General features: G+C 39.7%; 1 pseudogene; it reads right to left on the bottom strand.

Annotated features, from left to right (window-relative positions):
* The window catches only part of LOC134221868 (protein tailless-like), a 99,397-nt pseudogene that overhangs the window by 75,065 nt on the left and 11,357 nt on the right, over positions 1–12,975 (bottom strand).

The raw sequence follows: 12,975 nt of genomic DNA, 5'->3' as shown, positions 1-12,975 counted from the left end.
AACAAGTTGTGTAACCCCTTCTTGGTAAATGTTAGTATTCCAAGTAGTTCTTGTTGTTGTCGTGGGCTCCAGGTAGTCTTCAAACTACATAGAGTCAAGGTCTGTGGATCACCTTTCGAAACGGAGGCAGTTATTGAAGAATAAACAAATTGTGTGACTTCTTCCTGATATATGTTTGTATTTCGAGTAGTTCTTGTTGTTGTCGTGAATTCCAGGTAGTCTACTCCATAGAATCAAGGTCGGTGTATCAACCTCTTTAATGGAGGCAGTTATTTGAAAACAAATAAGTTGTGTGGCCCCTTCTTGGTATATGTTTGTCTTTAAAGTAGTTCTTTTTGTTGTCGTGGGCTCCGTAATGGACGTAGTTATTGAGCATTAAACACTTTAAACACTCTGTAATGATCCATAATAAACCACATGCGGTGAAAGCTATTTCATGAAATTTATTGTTGTTTTCGGTATTACTTGAAAACAATAGAAACGACAAAAAAATTAAAAACTTTTGTGGTGATAAAATCGTGTCGAAAACGTGGTATAATCGGGGTCGACAAAATCGGGCAAATACTGTATATGTTCGCATTCCATGTGGTGCATGTTATTGTCATGGGTTCGAAGTAATCTATGAAATTCGTAGAGTTAGGGCCGCTGATTAACCTCCGTGATGGAGCCATTTATCGAAAAAAATAACAAGCTGTGCAACCTCACCTGAGTGAATGTATGCATTCCAAGTAGTTTTAGTTGTTTCCATGGTAGTAGGAACTATGCATGAACTCGATACAGTTATGATTTGCAGATTAACCCCGAACGGGAGGCTGTTGTTATATGTTTGCATTCCAAATAGTTCAAGTTGTTGTCAAGGTGTGCAACCTCATTTTGATATATTCGCATTCCAAGTAGTTCTTGTTGTCGTGGGTTCCAGGTAGTATACTAACTTCATTCATATCACGTACGAAACTGTTTATTCCTTGGAAATGCAAAATGTGAATAAATTGGAACGAGATAACTTCGATAAAAACGTAAGGAAAAAACGGCGCTATATTAGATCATGTACCGTGTTACCGCCTTACCCTACCTTACCGTGTTACCGCCTTACCTTACCTTACCGTGTTACCGTGTGTAAGCCTAGAAGCCTTACTCCATAAATTTCTAGGATGGCCATTAGCATATGCCATGAACGCATTTTATTCTATGGACCACAAAGGAAAAGTACCACATTTAAAACAGATTGATATATCTCTGGTTAAGCATGTAGATCCTAACGTCTTACTTCCGGGTTTTCCTGGATGACCATGGAAATTTGAAACAACGCATTCTATTCTACGTACCATGAAAGGCATGTTCAACTTTTCATACAGGCCAAAAGATCTCTAGTTAAGCGTGCAGGCCTTTTCCAGGGTTTTCTTGGATGACCCTTTTTATTCTGTATACCACGAAGAGCATTTACCGTTTTTGAAACAAGCCAAAAGATCTCTGATTGCGCGTGTAGATCTAAAAGGCCCTCCCCAGGTCTAAAAGGCCCTCCCCAGGTTATCCCTCCCCAGGCCATCTGCGAGTTGTGGCGCCTGCCTAGGATGTGGTGGGGTTTGACAGTGGGCCCTGGTAAACCTCTATAAAAAGCTGCATGAATCCGCAAGTAGGTTCCGCCAAAGCGACCGTGTGCCGCTCAAAGCGCACAAGCCCAAGTCCTGGTGTTAGGTGGGATGCTAAACAGCCCTGACACGACGGCCCTCTGACGAGACAGGACTTCCACAGTTATTAACTGCGAGGTTTCTAAGCCAAGTTACCATTTTTGCATTCGTATATCAATGAGGCTAACACGATGATACTTTTATGCCCAGGGAAGTCGAGACAATTTCCAATCCGAAAACTGCGTAGACCAGCACCGGGAATCGAACCCAGCCACCCTCAGCATGGTCTTGCTTTGTAGCCGCGCGTCTTACCGCACGGCTAAGGAGGGCCCCTACCACAAAGGGCTTGTACCACTTGTTGAGCAATCCGAAAGATCTCTGGTTACGCGTGTAGATCTAAAGACATATTCCCGAATTTTCTTGGATGACCATGAATCTATGCAATGGACGCATTCTATTCTATGTACCCTAAAGGAGTTGCACCACTGTTGAAACAAGTCGGAAGATCTCTGGTTATGCGTGTAGATCTTAAAGTCTATTCCAGAGTTTTTTGGGAGACTATGAACCTATGCAATGGACGTATTCTGTTATATGTGCCAAAATAGGGTTGTACCACTTTTAAAACAAGCCGAAAGAGCTCTGGCTACGCGTGTAGATTTTAAGACGTATTCCAGAGTTTTCTTGGATCACTATGAACATGTGCAATGGACGCATTCTATTATTTGTACCACAAAGGGGTTGTACCACTTTTGAAACAAATCGAAAGATCTCTGGTTACGCGGTAGATCTTAAGGCGTATTCCAAAGTTTTCTTGGATGACTATGAACCTATGCAATGGACGAATTCTATTCTATGTGCCACAAAGGGGTTGTACCAATTTTGAAACAAGCCGAAAGAGCTCTGGTTACGCGTGTAGATCTTAAGGCCTATTCCAGGGTTTTCTCGGATGTCCATGAACCTATGCAATGGACGCATTCTATTATTTGTACCACAAAGGGGTTGTACTACTTTTGAAACAAGTCAAAAGGTCACTGGTTACGCGTGTAGATCTTAAGGCGTATTCCAAAGTTTTCTTGGATGGGCTTGTACCACTTGTTGAGCAATCCGAAAGATCTCTGGTTACGCGTGTAGATCTAAAGACATATTCCCGAATTTTCTTGGATGACCATGAACCTATGCAATGGACGCATTCTATTCTATGTACCATAAAGGAGTTGCACCACTGTTGAAACAAGTCGGAAGATCTCTGGTTACGCGTGTAGATCTTAAAGTCTATTCCAGAGTTTTTTGGGAGACTATGAACCTATGCAATGGACGCATTCTATTCTATGTGCCACAAAGGGGTTGTATCAATTTTGAAACAAGCCGAAAGAGCTCTGGTTACGCGTGTAGATCTTAGGGTCTATTCCAGAGTTTTCCTGGATCACCGTGAACCTATGCAATGGACGCATTCTATTATTTGTACCACAAAGGGGTTGTACCACTTTTGAAACAAGTCGAAACGTCTCTGGTTATGCGTGTAGATCTTAAGGCGTATTCCAAAGTTTTCTTGGATCACCGTGAACCTATGCAATGGACGCATTCTATCCTGTGTACCAAAAAGGGGCTGCACCACTTTTAGAACAAGCTGAAAGAGCTCTGGTTACGCATGTAGATCTTAAGGCGTATTCCAGAGTTTTCTTGGATCACCGTGAACCTATGCAATGGACGCATTCTATTCTATGTGCCACAAAGGGGTTGTACCAATTTTAAAACAAGCTGAAAGATCTCTGGTAACGCATTTAGATCGTAAAGCCTATTCCGGAGTTTTATTGGATGACTATGCAATGGACGCATTCCATTCTATGTACCACAAAGGGGTTGTACCATTTTTGAAACAAGCCGAAAGAGCTCTGGTTACGCGTGTAGATCTTAAGGCCTATTCCAGGGTTTTCTTGGATGGCCATGAACCTATGCAATGGACGCATTCTATTCTATGTGCCACAAAGGGGTTGTACCACTTTTGAAACAAGTCGAAAGATCTCTGGTTACGCGTGTAGATCTTGAGGCATATTCCAGAGTTTTCTTGGATCACCGTGAACCTATGCAATGAACGCATGCTATCCTATGTACCACAAAGGGGTTGGACCACTTTTAGAACAAGCTGAAAGAGCTCTGGTTACGCGTGTAGATCTTAAGGCGTATTCCAGAGTTTTCTTGGATCACCGTGAACCTATGCAACGGACGCATTCTATTCTATGTACCACAAAGGGGTTGTACCACTTTTGAAACAAGCCGAAAGAAATCTGGTTACGCGTGTAGCTCTTAAGGCCTATTCTAGGGTTTTCTTGAATGACCATGAGCATATGCAATGGACGCATTCCATTCTATGTACCACAAAGAGGTTGTACCACTTTTGAAACAAGTCGAAAGATCTCTGGTTACGCGTGTAGATCTTAAGGCGTATTCCAGAGTTTTCTTGGATCACCGTGAACCTATGCAACGGACGCATTCTATTCTATGTACCACAAAGGAGTTGTACCACTTTTGAAACAAGCCGAAAGAGATCTGGTTACGCGTGTAGCTCTTAAGGCCTATTCCAGGGTTTTCTTGGATGACCATGAACCTATGCAATGAACGCATTCCATTCTATGTACCACAAAGGGGTTGTATCACTTTCTACACAAGACGAAAGTTCTCTGGTTACGCGTGTAGATCTTAAGTCCTTTTTCAGAGTTTTCTTGGATCACCGTGAACCTATGCAATGGACGCATTCTATTCTATGTACCACAAAGGGGTTGTACCACTTTTGAAACAAGCCGAAAGAGCTCTGGTTACGCGTGTATATCTTAAGGCCTTATTCGAGAGATTTCTTGGATGACCATGAACATATGCAATGGTTGCATTCTATCCAATGTATCGCAAAACAAAGGTCCAAGCTCCAGGAGGTTCTCGAAAAACTTTAAAGCCGTGAAAATGATAATGAACGTCTTACTGTGCGTCATCAAGGATCTTTACCGCTTATGACTTCTTGATTTCTTGGCGTACCAAGAACATTTTAAGGCCTCAGCCCTCCATGATAACGACGATAATGATAACGAAAACAATTTGGACGACCCTAATACCGAAATAGGTAAAAGACACACACACAGACTAAAAGTGTGTTAAATATCAAACTTTGCTTACTTTAAAGATTGCAAACTTTTTTTACGTTCCAAATTCCTCTGATTCAATTTACGCTCCCCCGTTTTGGGCGCAAGAAGAGGTTTTGCAGTACTAGATTTGAAATAGTCCGATAAACCTTAAAGTGACGGGTGTAGATCTTAAGGCCTAACTCCGGGGGTTTCTTGAATGACCCAGAATCTCTTACGATGGCTCATTCTATTCTAACCTTCCATAAGGACATGTGCCATAATTTAAACAGTCCAACTGAACTTTTGTTACGCGTGTAGATCAGAGGACCTAACTCCAGGGATTTCTTGGGTGACCGAAAACCTCTGCCGTTGACTTATTCTATTCTTCACATCCAAAAGGGCATGTACCACATTTAAAACAGTCCGATTGATCTTTAGTTACGCCTGTAGATCTGAGGACCTAACTCCATGGATTTCTTGGATGACCGAAAACCTCTGCCGTTGACTTATAATATTCTACATCTACACATCCAAAAGGATTTATTGGAAGCCCAAAAATCTATGCTGAAAAAAACTATTCTGAGTTGTTTCCACACTATTTACTTCTCTCCCTTCGCATCTATTTTTGCTTTTTTTCTCTATTCTTCAATTTCACTCCTTCACGTCTCGTTTCTCACTTCTCACATCCCATTTATCAATTGTCATATTCCTCTTCATGCTTTTTTACTCATTTCTCACACAAAGTATCTCGCTTACTACTTCTCCCCTTCTACTACTTGCTTCTCGCTTTCCACTGATCACATCTTATTTCGCACTTTTTACTGCTTGCCTTTCGCTTCTCACTTCTCAATTCTCATTCTTTTTTCTTGCTTCTCCCACCTCACTCCTCAGTTCTCATATCCCAAATCCAGCTTACAATTCACGATTGATTATAAAACTATTCAGGGATTTTTAGTCGAATTCTGAATTCCTACTTCTCGCTTGTTGTTTCTCACTTCTCACTTCTCATCACTCATAACTTCTCACTCATCACTTTTCACTTTTATTCTATCACTTTTCAATTTTTACTTTTTTACTTTTTAATTGATGATATTTTAAAAATAAATTATTATCGGCACACGCCCTTCTCAAACTATGACATCCATAGTCAAGCACATTAGATAGGCGCGTTTTATCCTGCATGCAGAGGTTTTAATAAAATGTGTGTTTTTCTATGAAAAATGTAGTAAAGTTAACTTTTTAGTAACTTGGCACAATCTTTACTAATTTGTTTTTCCAGACATGTGCAAAGACTATTGAAAAAATGTTTTTATCTAGTGGAAAATCCTTAAGGGAACGGAAGCTTAAATTTTATCAAAAAGCGGAAAAAAACAAATTTATTTTTAAAAATTTTATTATAAATGTCTTGACTATTATTTTTAATTTGTTGATCTAAAAACATGTTTAGGCGCCAGCTGCCATCGGTTTTGTAACTTAATTTAGCCTATTAACCCAGAAAATGCAATGGCTCGTATTAGCTGACTGGCGCATTTTAAACCTAGTTCCCCTATTGTCCTCCGCTCGCTTGATGGGAATGACATTTTCGTTTTCTTTTTGTGTAGTCCTTCAGTTTAACAAACATCCAAAAGTAATATCCTTAAAATATATGACTGGGTAAAATAAAACAGAGGTATGTACGTCAAAAAGATTGGAAAAGGATAAAAAATGTCGAAATTCTTATTAGCATATTGTAAATCAAGTTGAAAACCGAACCGATGTCTCGCGACAATCGCATTTTCTGGCGTTTCCGGATGTTGCAACTGCATCGCGAGTGGTGCGCATCTATGCCATAGTCGTGCACCACTCGCGATGCAGTTGCGACATCCGAAATAATCCGATTTTCATAGAACGGACAAAGATTTTTTTTCTTTTTTACTCCTAGCTACTAGCTCATCTATTTTCAAGCACACACATTTTACGAAGGTCGAGAAAGGCACTATCACCGCTAGGTGGATTAATCTGGGTTTTTAGCTCTAAGACAGGTTTTAAAAAGATCTGCGATCGTGTTCACCAGTGCACTGGTTGTCGATTGCCGGGTGGATTGATCTTCCTAGGAATCTAACGTCGCAGACACATATCAGTACCTCCGTTAACTCTCAACCACTTAGTCCCATAGTCCGACTATCCTCGAATAGTGACTCCTCTACCAGTTCTTAATTGAATTGCATGGTGCGCCATCTTGGATTGGCTGTACCGATCCACCTTGTGTTTCAGTTATAGATATACCCGACCGTGAAACGAACTTCCTGATGATCACTGAAAGTATGCACCTTTGTTAACCCTCCATTCAGGCTACACCATTTATACCCCATTGCAGAAGTTTGAATCGATACATGGATGACCTTTCGGTCCTCTGCACGTTGGCACTAGGCCTTCGTTCAGCAGTGCTACGTTCAAAACCGTTAGAGACTTTAGCAGGGTATAAAATCTAGCGTTTGTGAACCGGGATCTCCAGTCCACTGCGCACGCATTGAAGTTACCTGCTTAGCTTTTTTGACATCGTAGTTGCTAGTCGTGATTGGTCGAGAAACAACAAATATGCACAGCTCACCAATTGAATAGTTTTCTCGGGACTAGAAAGCTATCCTCACTGTACCATACATGCTTCGGAGTTTCAAGACCAATAACGATGCTGGCAACGTCCTCACAGTCAATTAGAATAAGGGGGGAAAAATTATATCGACACTCATTGCTACAAGAGACCGAGGAATCCTCTGCATCTCCATGAGTGCACTGGGAAGGAATAGTATGTTAGTTTTGAAAGAAATCTATTGGACATCGCCTTGGTAAGTGATTAAATATTTCTTTTGAACGACGTCAAATTCATGATGATACAAAGACGGAAAAGCAACGGGTGTCTAACGTATTTTCCCGAAGACTGATTCGATATCTTAACTACTTCGCGATGACTAAAACACGCACTGTACCTATTTGCTTTTTTCATAAAACTCCTGCCAATAAAGATATCAGGGTATGAGCAACAATTAAATGTAAAATTTGCAAAAATAATGCAAAATTTCCACAAAAAAATTAAAACTTTCCGTTCAATCAAAGGTAATTGCCTATTTCCGGGGATTAAACCACCCGGCTTGGACGTTAATTTACAATGTTATGAAAACTCATATGTGAATATGTACGTTATGTGGAAGATATTGATGTGGAAAATGTATTGGAGGTAACCACTTTCCCTTCTTTTCCATAAAATCAAAATAAATTACCAATATTGAAAGCAAAAATTGCAATTATAAAAGAAGAATTTTCGGTGAAGAAATCAAAATGTTTTAAGGGAAAATTACAAAATTTCCATGAATAAATCAATATCAGCAATAAACAATTATAAAATTTTCCACGAGATAAATATTTTTATTCCATAAAAATAAAATTCTGCGAAATAATAAATAAAGAGCAATAAAAAAATAATAATAAGAAAATTACCCAAAAAAAAATACAAAAAAGCAATAAAATTAACAAAATCTTCCATGAAATTTAAACATTATCAAAGAAGGAGTCATCTATGAAAAATGCTCAGCTTTATTGCTTTTTTCATGGAAATTTTCTTTTTTTTAAATTGCGGTTTATTGTTTACTTTGTAGGAATTTTTTTTATGGAAAAAATATTTATTTTGTGGGCAATTTTGTAATTGTTTAAAAGTGCTGACTTATTTTTGTTTTGAGGAAAATTCTCAATTTTTTTTGGAAATTTTGCATTGAGTTTGCAGTAGCCATCATGAAAGTAAGGGCAGTCACGGTGCCCCGGTAGACCGTTATTATAAAATAAAAATGTCCATCAAAACCAAGTACAGGGCTCGATTCTGTGGTAATTCTGCACCTCTGGACCAATTTGTTTTTAAAAATCCCTAGGAGGAATTTCGAGAAATCTTGATTTGAAGTTTTTAATTAAGAAATTTCAAAAGAATCTATATTTTAATTCAATAATATCCCCAAAATACCTTCAAAGCCGTCCAAAAAGTGGTCCAAGTTGTTTTCAACCAGTTTGCATTTGTTGCCTTCATTACAATTATAAATTTTTACAACTGATTAAGCTCACCAAACTGACTTAGGTATGTTTTTGTATGGCTTGAAGCCGTCTATCTTCAAGAATGCTACCTCTCGTTCAGAACCATTCATGAATTCACGTGCAGGCTGCAGATTCTTTGTTGAATGCCATTCAGATTAAAGTTTGTATTTTTTTATTGTATTCACAAATGTATTCGAGCATCAGAAGTAAAGATTGGAGTACGGAAAAAATTGATGAAAAAAAAAACACAACAGCAAAAATACATGGGGAAAAATCCGCGAACCAAATTCCCGAGGAGTGAGGCTACCTTAAGGAAAAGCTATGATTTTTAATAGTGAGCTCGGCATATAGAATGAGATCTCGAGAACCAAGGAAAACATCTGGAAAAATGCACAAGAGAAAGAAAAAAAATTTCAAGCTTTGTGCATATTCTTTTGGGTTTTCGGTTACGACGAAGATAAAATATTCAATTTTTGAACTTTTAAAAACACTTTAACAACATGAACCTTTGCTTATCTCCGTCACTACACATCTAGTTCGGAATTGTAAATACGATTTTTAAGTTGCTCAAGAAGCTCCATGTTGAGTAAATTTATCGGTGAACCAAGTACAGATGAGGCATCAACAAATTGCATAGAGTTCACTAGAATCCCGATCTTTCGGACTACGTCATTAATCTGTCTAAACATTAATAATTTTCTAATTAATATATCAATCAGCAGGTTCTGAATAATTTCAAAAAAGTGTACACAAGATACAGCTCTTTGAAACTCGAGCATGGTTTTGAGGAAGCTGGAAAAAGCCGCGGCTTCCATTCACGTCAAAGTACCATATCTTGAATTATCATGTTTCAGAGTTTTGTAGAGGTACCGGAATAGGTTTTGGCTTACATATCAAACATGCTTTTTCTAGTCCGTTGATTAGAACTTTGACGAGATTTGGCAGCAAAGATCGGTTAATATGTGCTGTGATCGAGTAAAACAGCTTCTAACTACTATTATTCTACACAAACTCTGGTGTTACTTTTCTTTATTATAAACATAAACACTAAATTAAAATTGGATTTCACCTTTCATTCTATTAAACATTGAAAGCAACTTATACTAAACTCGAGCAAGTTAGCCATACAAAAACATACTTAAGTCAGTTTGGTAAGATAAGTCAGTTGTAAATATTTATAGTTCTAATAACGACAACGCGTGCTTAGGGCCATTGGTGTTGTGCAAGAGAATGGCGTGTGGCGGCGAAGGATGAAACAAGAGCTCGTCCAGCTCTACGGCGAACCCAGTACCCAGAAGGTAGCTAAAGCTGAAAGGGTACGATGAGCAGGGCATATTTCAAGAATGCCGGACAGCAACCCTGCAAAGCTGGTGGTTACTTCCGACCGGCAGGTACAAGAAAAATTGAAGTACATCTATCTAGGTGGATTAATCAGGGTTTTTGGTGATATTTTTGGCTTCTTATATGGATTTTTTGGAAATTTCTTAATTAAAAACTTCAAATCAAGTTTTCTTGAGATTCCTCCTAGGGATTTTTTTAAAATTGGTCCAGTGGTGCAGAATTACCGCAGGAATCGAGCCCTGTACTTGGTTTTGATGGACATTTTTATTTTATAATAACGGTTTGTTGTTTATATTGTTATTCAAGTTTTAAAATATGATATATACAAGACAAATACGGAGTTCGGGATTGAACTTGATTCGCATGGGACGTGGTCGATAAGGTAAGTATGTTATGTATCAGACGCGATTTCGGGTGCTGTCAGAAAGTATATCAATTAGTTCGAGATTAAACGTGATTCGTATAGAATGGTCGAAAAGTGAAGCAATTAGTTCGTAATTTAACGTGTTACGTATTGGACGCGGATCCGGGTATTAGTTTTATTCGGACGCATAACTTTCGTGGGATCTGTGTTGATTACGCGATTGATCGTATTTTGATTAACAAGCAAAACGGTCGCGCGATCCGAAATATTTTGTTTTGCTCCGTACTGTAGATCAATTAAAGCGCGATTTTATTTGCATTTAACTCACCGAAGTGAATCCAGATAAAATATCCTATACAACTAACACAATACCTCATCCCAAGACAATCGTGGATATGCTGAGGTGCTCTCGGTCTCTAGTAACAACGAGAGTCGAACTAACTTCCTTTCTTATATGACCGTAAAGACGTGACCGGCGCCGTTATTAACTTAAAATAATTTCCTATATGCCACGCTCCTCTAATGTGAACGTATACTATACATATGTGGAAAGGTTGGCTTAACAATATTTTCGTTGATCTGCCAAGGCTAGTCCTAGAGAAAAGATTGATGGATGAAAGGATGATCCTCAACATAAACAACAAGAAAAGATTCTCCCTTGGCCCGAAAAACGCTTGCTTTGGTCTGATTGAAACGAAAAGTCGAAACCCTGACATATTCACATATAAGTTTTCAGAACATTGTAAACCAAATACCTAGATATTCTTTTCATTTTCGCGACTACCAAAACACGCACTATATCTAGGTATTTGCTCGAGGGTTATACACCCGATTCTGTTTTTGCACGGGGGATGCGTTCCTTGTAAAAAAAAGTTTTCAGTTCAAAAATTGAAAATCCGTGTAAAAGAAGTTTTATGATTTCTCGACGAATCTTGCAAAATGGAGCAACTTTGCAAAAATTTTGTAATGGATTTTTTTTTACACGGCCGTGTAAAAAAAATCGTGTAAAAACAGAATCGGGTGTACTTTCTGTGCACGCATTGAAGTCACCTGCTACAGTTAACGGTTTTAAATCGGTTTCACCGCAATAATATCAACTACCCTAGTAAACTGTTCTATACTCCAGCTAGGAGGACAGTATCAGCTACAAAAGTAAACTCCATTTAGCTTTGCTATCTCCTGGATGGCGTACCGCCCGCAAGTCCAGATTGCAACCATTCCGGACTTGTCCACGATCCAGCTGCTGTTTCCTGCAGGGAAGTTGTATGGGTCGGACTGCAAGGCTACATCAGCTATACACTCGATAAACGACTGTTGTATCAGCAGTTGAAGTGGTTGGTTTATGTTCTGTGAACATACCGGCCAACTTACTTTCAGTTTAGCATTATCCGGTATATTCTTGGGCTCAGCCAGAGGTACTTGGAATGAGGCAACCTGCATTCCTGCATAGTTTTTGCGTAACCGAATAACGGATTCCTGGACCTCAACATTGCACTGATTTCATCCAGGCTTTTGCACTGGATGATCGGAGCTGGACATAGGGCTCTTACTTGAACACCATCTCCCAAAACTTCCTCGGCCAACTTTTTTAACTCAGAACTCTTCTGAGCAACATCTCGCTTCAACGCAAGAATCATCTTGCCTTTCCACGTTCGATGGATGCAGTTGACATCCCCTTCTAGACCAGAGAGCTTTTCGCTGAATCTCATAGCCTTCAAGTCGTCGGCATAGCTTTTATCGTTAGACTTGACAATAATAGCCTCACATATGTCTTTTCGCTTGCAACTGCAATGGGAAGGCGCACCCTTTTCACTCTACTCTACCCTTTTTAGCCGTGCATGCTCCACTCTATTTGCCACACTCCATGCAGCTTACTGGCCACTCCACTTCGCCTTTTTGGGATTCACGACCTCCACCCATGGCAGGCCTTCCTCCCGGCGATATTCAGTTGCGCTCATTGGTGGAGGCACTGGTTTTCTTTGTTCCTCAGGGCCAACAGTCTGCTCGACCCTCTCCCGTTATTGACTTCTTGTTAGCTACATTCAGGTCCGCCACTTGCGTGACCTTACGAAACTTCGGAATTGCACCGCTAATGGCCTTTTTGATGTTCCGCAGTCTGGATCTCCGCCAGCCGCTTTTCCTCAGTAAGGAGACGAATCTTCAATTCGACCTCCTTACTGGCCTTCACCGCCAACTCATTTTGCTCAGTAAGGAGGCGGATCTTATGCTCCGTTTTCTTACTGGCCTCTAGCAGGGTCTTCCACTCCAGCTTCGCATCCACAATCAAGGCGTAGAGGGGCCAGTATGGATTGTTTCACACCTCTACTGTACATATTTTACGCGGTTATTCAGAAAGGTTACGATTATGTCAGAAACGTCGGTAATCGCCACCACTTTTTGGCTTCATTGCGATTGGGCTACTGTCGAATCTTGCTGGTGTAGTCGCCTTAACGATCCCCTGGTCATCTATGCC

This window comes from Armigeres subalbatus, chromosome 3, assembly GCF_024139115.2.
Source record: "Armigeres subalbatus isolate Guangzhou_Male chromosome 3, GZ_Asu_2, whole genome shotgun sequence".
Taxonomy (NCBI): Eukaryota; Metazoa; Arthropoda; class Insecta; order Diptera; family Culicidae; genus Armigeres; species Armigeres subalbatus.
This window is presented reverse-complemented; position numbering and strand designations above follow the sequence as displayed.